The sequence below is a fragment of the Hibiscus syriacus genome, unplaced genomic scaffold (assembly GCF_006381635.1).
Source record: "Hibiscus syriacus cultivar Baekdansim isolate YM2019G1 unplaced genomic scaffold, ASM638163v2 tig00111769_pilon, whole genome shotgun sequence".
Classification (NCBI taxonomy): domain Eukaryota; kingdom Viridiplantae; phylum Streptophyta; class Magnoliopsida; order Malvales; family Malvaceae; genus Hibiscus; species Hibiscus syriacus.
In genome coordinates this window covers 3,776,346-3,788,153 of record NW_024063172.1, presented here as the reverse complement: position 1 = coordinate 3,788,153, position 11,808 = coordinate 3,776,346, and the positions used below count along the sequence as shown (strand labels likewise).

At 32.9% G+C, this 11,808-nt stretch overlaps 1 pseudogene; it reads right to left on the bottom strand.

The window, feature by feature from the left end:
- Positions 1–1,345: 1,345 nt before the first annotated feature.
- Positions 1,346–4,010, bottom strand: LOC120169597 (annotated as a pseudogene).
- Positions 4,011–11,808: the final 7,798 nt, after the last annotated feature.

Below are 11,808 nucleotides of genomic sequence, written 5' to 3'. Positions count from 1 at the left end.
AATAGATCTTTGGTTAGGTATTTTTAAAATTTAAAATTTAAATTTTAAAATGTATGATTTATCAATTTATGAATTTAAAATTTTAGATTAAATTATTTAAAATTAATTTTGAGTTTTTTAAAATAAATTTCTCAAGGGAACCGTTAATTTTTTTAAATTACAATTATAAATACAAGTATTATGTTATAAATAATTATAATAAAAATTAATCAATACAAAATACAAACAATATTATAAATACAATAATAAATTATACCCATGATCATTTGATAAATATATTGATATGATAATTAATAAAAATTATATAATTATACAATCAATCTTTATTGTTTATATATTCTATTAATTTAATATTAATATTAATTTAATTTGATCATTTTAATTACACATGTTACCATCTAATTATAAGTTCAAATTTATTAAATTAAAATAAAATTAAGACCAAATTGATCAAATATGTAATTATATCAATTTTATCAACGATCAAATTGTTTTTCCGTAAAATGTTATCAATAGATGATTTAATTGACATTATATAAATAATTAAGTTATACAATTGATAATATTTAAAAAAAATTGATTTCTCGATTAAATTTATTAATGATTAAATGATCACAAATATAATTTATCTGTATAATTAATACAAGTAACTAAAATCAATCATTACAATTTATTAATAGACATGTTAACAATCGATCTATTCAAACCTAACTTAGAATTGCTCTAGACAAGACTTAACTAAAAAGACTTAAATAATATTTTAGCAGTAAATATAGGGTAAACTACACGGGAGACCATCAAACTATGGTCATTAATCAATCTTACCATCAAACTATTTTTTGTCTCAATTTGACCACCAAACTTTTTAATTGATTCAATCAAATCACTCCCCGTTAAAAAAATAACGGCGCGTCCGACGTGACTGTTAATAAATTGACATAATTATATATTTGATCTTTAATATTTACATATTCTATCAATTTAGTCACTATTTTAATTCAATTAAATAACTTTAATTATTCAATTAAAACGTGACACATGTCAATATATGATTGGAAGGTTTTATTTATCAATTAAAAAGTTTAGTAGTCGAATTGAGACAAAAAATAGTTCGGTGGTAAAATTGATTAATGATCATAGTTTGGTGGTCTCTGTGTAGCTTACCCAAAAAAATAAGAAAAAAAATAATGGGAAATGCAACTTAAGCTACTTTCTTTTACTCAAAGCAATGCTCCAAAAACAAGCTAACATACAATGAAGCTTGGGACATATTTGCCTTTGCCGGTTATAATGCCTTAGAAACTGAAACTTATATATTACAAAAGCATAACTTTTCCCTTTTACGTAAACTTATCTAACTTTAAACCAAAACCAAAAGGTAAGCCCAAAAGGCAAGTCCAAGCCCTAACAATGTCCGAGCCTCAATTCTACCGGATAACGAAAACCAAACACGAACATCGTCCACCACCGGACCGCATAGTGAGCTCATGTCATCTGTTCGGGTATTGTAATAGACGCTGTAGAATGCGATCCGGGTCCTCTCAGCCTTGGCCGTGAAGTTGACACTGGCGACTTGGAAGGTGGAGTTGGAATCCGGGGTGTAGTGGAAATTTTGTGCCTGATCTCCTGCAAAGGCCATGATTGCTAGTGGTTCCTTGCATTTATCCCTAGCATGGCCCAAAGAAAAGGTCAGGCTATATAGCTTGTTCGGTGTGGTTTCGACCATTTGGGAAATGATGCCTTCCTTGCCCGAGACTAACTCAACGGCACGTTTTCCTTCTGGGACAGCATAGTGATTCGAGTCGATGTATCGAACCGCTCTGTTCGATTCGACCATCCATCCGGGCAACGGGATGTCTCTTCGTCGAGGTTGGTCGGTAGCAGGACACCAAGAGATACGTTTTGAAACATCCAAGGACCGAACTCAAAGCCACCGTTAACAACTGCATTGTCTGAAGAAAACATAGCAGCAAAGTTAACTCGATCAACATCATGAGCAAAGAAAAATGGCAAGCAAACCCCACTAAAATAAATTTTAGACGGGATCAACCATCTTTGTTCAATTACAGTTTTGTTGATCAAATTCGGAATTTAGTCCTTGTATTCTAATTTCACATAATTTGATTTTTTTCTTTTACAATATCATTAATTCGCTCAAATAATTAACACCACTAACTAATTAGATTAACAAACTAACCTAGATTTCTTCAAATACCCCTTTTAACTTATCATGCTAACATAATTGTTTCAGTTGAGAACAGTATTTTGAAGAACTATTAACAATACTAACTAATTGGACTAACTAATAATTTAAAAATAACGGATCAAATTATGTCAAATTAAAATACAATGATTGAACAATAACTTGGGTATGAAAAAGGGACCCAAGCCGTGATTTGACCATCCTTTTTAATAGTAAAGAGAAAATATTAACTTATCTAAGTGTACGTTTGGTTCACGGAATGTAAAATTACCAGTAGAATTGTAAGATTATCAGGAAATAGGATTACCGAGAATGTTATATTTTGTGCTTGGTTGATTTAACAGGAATATAAGATTATCGTGCTTAGTTAAAATAATAAAATATTATTAGAATGTATATTTGATCAAATTGTCTTTATTATATATTTATTTTTTTAACAAGTTAAAAAATATTTATATATTTTCTTTAAAAAAATTAAATTCATAAAATTTATATTTTTTTTACAAAATTAAAATTATAAAAATGTTTAATAAAAGGATAAAATTTTATTTTAACCCCTAAACTTCATATAAAATTTTAATTATAGATTTTTTTTGTAAATCTGAAATAGTTTAATACACCAATAATCCAACAATACCTAAGGAAAAGGAGGTAATGACATTCCCAGTAATATACACAAAAAAATCTACTATTGATAATAAAACATTATCAAGAATGAGATTTTCGACCAACCAAACATGAAAATATAATTTTCATTCCCATGAGAATCTCACATTACTTGAACAAAAAACCTCTAAAAGTTAGATTAGCAACATTTGCAGGATAAATATATATTGTCAATAAATTAAGATAGTTAATAAATTCAAATTATAATCCCTCTAAATTATTAAAAAAAACGATATTTGATGTTGCCTATGAAAGACTAGATGTTTCACTCATCCAAGGGCCTTGTCCAGTTGTACTTCCGAATAATTATATAATTTCTGTTAAGTCCTTCCAAAAATTAAGAAATTCTAATTTAGTGAAATGGTGAAATTACACAATGGCCCTCCCAAAAGTTAATAATTTAACTGACCCGAAACTGTAATTCTTCCAGCACTAAACGCAGGATCTTATTTACCCATACTACAACACACTGGTACTGCGACTAAACGAGCTTTTAACACTTCAGTGGAACCCCACACACCGAAATCACGCTAGCATAAAGGAAGTAAAGCCGATGAAAAAGCAAAAGCAAGAGAAAAAAAAGAAAGGGATTTGTAGTTTCACTTACCCTTGGGTGTATCGGGGTGACGAGTTTCTTGATGGCGATATCATCAATGATGGGCCCGCATTCCGGGTCATCTTCCATGCCCGGATTCCTAAAAAAACAACCGCGCTTTCTCCTCCTCAGCCTCGAAAGAAATTGAGTACGGATCCCACCCCTGCACGTTGTACAACGTCTGCAGGTCCACCGTCTGCGATGCGGGCGGCACGGACACGTTCAGCGACTCCAACTGCGCGCAGGTGCGTGCCGCACTGAACGTGATCGCGTACGTCGATCCTTTCTCCACCTGCACTTCTTGGCTGATCTCCGCGTCGTTACCCAATCGAACGGCGTGCGTGCCACGGGCACGATGAGTAACATCCCGCCGTTCACTTTTTCGCCGGCCGATACAAGCTCCACCGTGCCTTTCATTCTCCAGCTGGGGATCTTGGTGGGGCCATCGTATATTGAATCGCTCGGGAAGCCGTTCGATGGTCGCGTTTCGAAATCACCGTTGGCAACCAGCCCTACAAAATAATTTACCATTTATTTTTGGCTTCCATGAATCATCACAAAGGCAAGCTTGCTTATCCGAACACGTGCGCATACGGATGACGGCAATAAAATTTGACGATATTAAGTAAAGCACATGCTTAGATATCTTTCATCGTCATCGGTAGATTCACTGGTCCAATCCCACTATCAGACAACAAATTCAATAAACCAATTGATAACAATTATTTTGATAACGTTATTTATGGCGTTTAATTCGCAAGAATGCTTATGAAGGAATTAGAATCTGTGAAGAAATTGAAATCTGTCAAGAATTGGAATTTAATTTCATATTCTGTTTGGTTGGCAGAAAATGAAATTGGAATTCAATTTCATATTCTGTTTGGTTCGCAGACATGTCAGATGAATTTGATTTTAATAATGTAAAATGACAAAATTGCTCTTCTTATTTTTTTGTTTTATTTTAGTTTGTTTTACAACTTATATGTAGTAATATATTATAAAAAATTAAAAAAATTAATTTTTTTTATTTTATTGATTGATTATTTATTTCAATAAATTATAAAATTTATTTTTATTTAATAAAAATATTGACTTAATTGAAAAAAAATTATATATAGAGGGGTATTATTGTAATTATTCCTAAATATATAAGGTAAAACTATATATTTTTTTCGGGTTTGGTCTAGTTTTTTTCACCCTAAACTCGAACTCTACCCGAATATCACACTTAAAAAACCTGACTTGACCCGAACAAAATAAAGTTTCACCCGACTCGAATATATGAATTAGAAATCCGACCGACCCGACCTGAAATAATAAAAAAATATTTTTATTCAATAAAAATAGTGACTTAATTGAAAAAAATTATATATAGAGAGGTATTATTGTAATTATTCCTAAATATATAAAGTAAAATTATATATATTTTCAGGTCGGGTCTTTTTCACCCTAAACTCGAACTCGACCCGACCCGACCCGAATAGCACACTTAAAAAAACCGACCCGACCAAAATAAAATTTCACCCGACTAGAATATATAAATTAGAAACTCGACCCGAAATAATAAAAAAATATTTTTATTCAATATATGAATAAGTTACCAAAGGATTGATGAGGGTAGTATGGTCAAATTTCAATTCCCTCCAACAAGGGAATTGAATTCCATCTATTTTTGGATGAAATTCACTTTCCCTCATTTGATAGAAAGTTGAAGCCATGATGGATTTCAATTTTCTTGGAAAACTTGAACCAAACAAGAGAAAGTGGTGTAATTAGATTTCAATTCCCCTAATTCCAAGGGATTCATGTCGACCCATCTCTATTTCAAGCCAAAATAATGGATGAAGAGGATAAACCCTTGTAATAGGGATGGCAAACGGGTACAGTTTCGTGGATTCCGCACCGTATCCGCTCCAATTGGAGCGGGGATATGTATAATTTTAGAGGGTAGTGGGCGGATGTGAATTTATAAAGTGGTACCGATCGTGGGTGGTGGGCGGGTAATGGGTTTGAGACATTACCCGCCCCGCATCCGCCCGTCCCGCATCCGCCCGCCCAGCTAAATATCTATTAAATTTTGGACCATTATAAATTTAGGTGTAATTTTAGAGACTAATTTATAAATTTTAATATTGTATAATATATAACATATAATTTAACAAAATATTAAGGATATTTAGTCTTTAATCTGGTCTTTAATTAGGGAAATATTCGGCTATTTGATTAAACTCATAATCCCACTAACCACGCCACTTTCCATGTTCTTTAGCCCATGCTGCCCATCTAAACACAAATTAACCGTACTATATGCATTAACATCAAAAGCAGAAGTTTCCATGTTCTTTAGCCCCTCAAAACCCATATTAGGCGTACAATGAGCATTAACATCGAAAGCAACTCAACAATTCAGCTCTGCGACTACATGCTACCTACAATCTGTCTCCATAACATTCGTAGAGCCACTCCTCTGACAAATTGAAGCATGCGTTGCCACCCTATCACGAACTGTCTGGGAACCAACTCCAACATCCTATTAGTTTGCTGTCAGGCGGGTCAGATGGGTATGTCGCTAATGGGTAGTGGGTGTAGGGATGTATTTGAAAATGTACCCGCGTAGGCGGGTGTGAATTTGAAAATTTATACCCATCATGGGTGGTGGGCAGGTGGTGGATTGAAAAATATTATGTGGGAATGAGGATGGGGGAGATGGTATCCGCACCCGACCCGCCCGTTTGCCATCCCTACCTTATACGGCCACTAGCATAAAACATTAGGCCGGTGATAGACATGGACATCAATCCAATATCCAAATAAGGACAAAAATAATTTAAGATTTTGATTCGATAGCACACCAAAAGCGACGTGAGACCGGTCCCACCAAAGTTTAACAATAGACACCTTTGTTAACCGTGTGGATCCTACCCCATCGCTTCAGCCCAAATTTGATTTTCTACACTATGGTCATACCTATTTTAACTAAAGGTAATAATATTAAAAATATAGAAATGTGCGAACCTTTTTCTCTATTAATTCTAATAAGTTCATAATAGTATTGATTTTTTATCATATAATTTTTTTTTAATTTCTCGAATAATGTAGTGGAAAAAATTATTTACTCGAATAATGCAGTCGACAAATTATTTTGTGAAATAAGATGAATGCTACAGTAAACACCGAAGACGCATTGGAGTCCAAGCGACTTACCCAAACCCCTTGAAGACGTATTGGAGTCAAAGTGTCTCCTCAAAGACGCATGGTAATTCATGTGTCTTCCCCCTCACAACACAATATCCTGACCCATACCATCTAATCTTTCTTGTGGCCCGCATGCATAACAATAATATTTTCCTTGTGGCCCTCATGTATAGCAATAATAGAGTGTGAATATGTAGGTATAGCAATAATAATGCAACTATTGCAGTAATAATGGAGTATTATTGGGAGTAGGGATGGACGGTTGGGGGTTGTGGTTGAAGGATTGAGGTTGGTTTTAAAATATAAATATGAGGTGTAGGGAGGGAGAGAGGATTACATCGGGAATGAAAAAAAAGAGAAAAGAGGAAGAAATAAGAAAAAATAGAAAGAAAGGAGAAGAAGAAGAGAATATCGGTTCGTGCTACATTATCAATAAATTTAACCCGGTTAGTAAGTTAATGCAATTGGAAAGATATTTCGTTAACCATCTTGCGCAACTGCCATCAACAATACATGTTTATATTGACCATACAACCATGTACCGCCTACTTGGACCATACGTTTGCAAAATGGAAATCCTTCTATGCATGACTTGAATGTCCAAAAGAGTTTATGAAATATCTTCTTTCCTGGAACAAGTTAACCTTCTTCGTCATACGCATGCATGGTTTGAGACTTCACTATGGTTCCCGGATGAATCGCTTCATTGCTTGTAACAAATGTGGTAACTCATTGTACGATGTATCCCAAACTTCATATGTAAACTTCATTTTCTTCATTTTCGCATTCCAAACCTTGTCATATTTTACTTGGTATCAAAATTGGTTTCGAATAGATTCAGCTAACACTAAACAAGGGATTATTGGATCCTTCTCAACTAATACCTTCAAGTAATCACAAATTACATCAGAGTCCAATAGTCGGTGGTCTTACTCGATTGAGTTTCGTAAACATGTGTGAGAATCATCGTACCTTGTGATGACCCAAGCATTATGCCTTTGAATTTTGGACACTTTGATCTTCCAATTGCACTCTGGGTTATATTTAACACACTTCGCATATATGGTTTTTTTGTTGGACTCTGCAATATAGATATCAACATGGCCTTTGATACAATACTCTTTAATCGACAGCGTAGATTCATCTTTTCCTCTAAATTGCATCCCAACTGAAAATTCACCAGAAATTTCGAATGATTCAACCATATGATATGGAGGTATATGTGGCATGTCTGGGAATTCTTGGGCCCTCATCGCATCATAATCGATCTCGTACATATGAGGAGTTGGTTGATACAGTGTCAGAACTTCATCAGTTGGCCTCGGGTTAAGTGCACCGCCACAGCCAAAATTATCATCGTCGGGTAAAACGGGTTCTTGAGTTTATTCATATTCGTTGGAATCATCATGGATTTCTCCCCATCAATTTTCAACATCAACATCAACAGTCAATTCCGAGTTATATATGTTTCTCTCCTCGTACTCTTCTAGTGTAGATGTTCCACCGACTTCATTTCCACTTTCCAATAGTGCCATAAAATTGTTTATCTATCTATATATCAAGTCCTCAAACTCACTTCTGAAAGCTATTTCAGATGAATTTTCAGCCACATTTCTTGATGACCCAGGAGCATCAAATATGTTACGCACATCAACAAATAACTCAATAACTGAAATATTTGTTGACTCATGTAATCCAATCATGGTTACAATATTATCATATTCTTCAACTGGTACTGCAACATATCTAACTGAATTGGGACATACTATGAACCTGTACTTCAAACCATCAATTGCAGCTCAAATTTTTCTTTCTGTCCTCTGCTTCATTTCTACAAATGTGATGTCCCTTTTGAACATCATATTTATAGGTCTTTCAGACTGAAAAACAACTTTGACCTCATTTTCCATAATATGTACATTGTAGTGGACAATCGTAAAAAGGTTGTTGCTCATTTTCTCTACAACATCAAAATTTGTATTTGTAATAGATAAAATATAATATATATAGCAACAATATAAAAATAAACATAACAACAATCGTAACATTAACAAATATTTATAAAAATAATTATAAAATACCTTAAATAAAATTTCTTCAAACTTAGTTCACCTTCATTCTTCCAAAAAAATTAACAAACTATTAAACTAATTTCATATAAGTTTGTCGAATAATGTAGCACGAACCTTTATTCTCTTATTCTCCTTTCTATCTTTTCTCTTCTTTCTTCTCCTCTTTTTTTTTCATTCCCGGTGTAATCCTCTCCCTCCCTACACCTCATATTTATATTTAAAAACCAACCCCAATCCTCCAACCACAACCCCCAACCATCCGTCCTCGTCGATTTTCAACATCAACATCAACAGTCAATTTCGAGTTATATATGTTTCTCTCCTTGTACTCTGCTAGTGCGGATGTTCCTACGACTTCATTTCCACTTTCCAATAGTGCCATAAAATTGTTTATCGATCTGTATGTCAGGTTCTCAAATTCACTTCCGAAAGCCATTTCAGATGAATTTCCAGCCACATTTCTTGATGATCAGGAACATCAGATATGTTACGCACATCAACAAATAACTCAATAACTGAAATATTTGTTGACTCATGTAATCCAATCATGGTTCCAATATCATCTTCTTCTTCAACTAGTATTGCAACATATCTAACTGGATTGGGACATACCATGAACATGTACTTCAAACCATCAATTGCAGCTCAGATTTTTCTTTCTATCATCTGCTTCATTTCTATAAATGTGATGTCCCTTTTGAACATCATATTTATAGGTCTTTCAGGCTGGAAAACAACTCCGACCTCATTTTCCATAATATATACATTATAGTGGACAATCGTGAAAAAGTTGTTGCTCATTTTCTCTACAACATCAAAATTTGTATTTATAATAGATAAAATATAATATATATAGCAACAATATAAAAATAAACATAACAACTATCGTAACATTAACAAATATTTATAAAAATAATTATAAAATACCTTAAATAAAATTTCTTCAAGCTTAGTTCACCTTCGTTCTTTCAAAAAATTAACAAACTATTAAACTAATTTCATATAAATTTGTCGAAGAATGTAGCACGAACCGATATTCTCTTCTTCTCCTTTCTTTCTCTTTTCTCTTATTTCTTCCTCTTTTCTCTTCTTTCTTCTCCTATTCTTTTTTTCATTCCCGGTGTAATCCTCTCCCTCCCTACACCTCATATTTATATTTAAAAACTAACCTCAATCTTCTAACCACAACCCCCAACCATCCGTCCCTACTCCCAATAATGTTCCATTATTGCTGCAATAGTTGCAGCATTATTGCTACACCTACATATTCACGTGGTAAACTCCATTATTGCTATGCATGCGAGCCACAAGGAATATATTATTACTATGCATACGGGCCACAAGAAAGATTGGATGGTATGGGTCAAGGATTTTATGCTGTGAGGGGAAGACTCATGGATTGACATGTGTCTTTGAGGAGACGCTTGGACTTCAATGCGTCTTTAAGAGGTTTGGGTATATCGTTTGGATTCCAATGCGTCTTTGGTGTTTACTGTAGCATTCACCATATTTCATGAAATAATCTGTTGACTGCATTATTCGAGCAAATAATTTTTTTCACTGCATTATTTGATAAATTCAGCCTATAAAATTCATTTTTTTGTGAAATGAAAAAATATTTTAAAAAATTATATTTGATCTACTCGATCTTAATTATAACTTAATATGATTCTCGGTCATTGTGAGTAACATAAAGACTTGAGGGACAACAAGGAACTTACCTGGGACAGTGTCCTAAAAATACGGAATTAGAGAAACGAACCCTATTCGTTGGTTAATTAAGCTGCGGAGGATGATATTTTTGGCGGGAATGTGTTCCAGTTTGGTTATTCCACTTACCCTGATATGAGGGGAAAGGCCAACATGAAGGACCCATTTGTCAAAAATTCTAACTTTATCAATTTTCCACTCACACTGTTCTCTATGTTTTTTTCTTTTTATATTTTGGCACTTCTCCTGGTTTCTCAACATTTCCACTTCAAAGTTTACAAATTCAATAGCTGCACCTTGGTACAATCAAAACATACTCGTAAATCATTCGACCACTTTGTCAAAATCTCAAATTCACCCATATGTAAGTTGAAATTAATTAACGATACATTTACATGAAAAATTATTATTCTCTGCTTTCGAGATTTAAAAGTTAAAATTCTACTTTAAAAAATATCATTTTTTATCACTCAACCCAATAATTTAATTATTCACAGGCCAATTGATCAAGGAAAATTCTATTATCTAACTAGAGATGACCGGAAATGTTGATTTTTTTAACATTTTTGATAGAATACTACCTAAAAATGTTATTTTTATACCATAAATGTTAATATAAAAAACAATCATTTTAGATAACGAAATTAATATTTCAGGTAAAAAAATAACATTTTAAGTAAACCTACTAAAAATGTTAAAAAATATTAATATTTCCAGTAACGTTTTTCCTTAACCTTATATTAGATTATCGTACAACAAAACTAACCACCTAACTGGGGTGATTAGGCAACAATGATAATGATGGACATGGATAAGATATTTTGTTGAACTCAAATATTTTACCAATCTATCATCATTTGATCTAAATTTATGGATGTTTCACTCAATTATTTTCAATTTTTTAAGACAAAAGTTTACCTTTGATCTTATTAGACTTGACTCAAATATATATAATTTTTTTTATTACGTAAAACAGAAACTTAACTAAAAATATTTGTATAAATATTATTATTATTATCTCTAAATATATAAAAGATAACTACGCTAATTTATTGAATTAGATCAAATAAAATTTATCCATTCTTTGAAATAAACTCAACTTGAATTCACTGTACCATTCAAAAAAATGGGGTTATGACATTGAAACGAATTCAACTTGCAAGGAATTATTGTGATGGAACAGTTAGATTTTCTATTTAAAGCTTTCTAGGTTTGTAAAATAAATAAATAATTGAATCTGGTAACAAGAATGATGATAACTAATAAATAAGCATTTAGAGGAATAGCATGCTTTCAGATTTGCATACTAAATGTGAGAATTCATCTTCAACAAACACTCAATTATGGTGGGACAGACAATCCAAGGA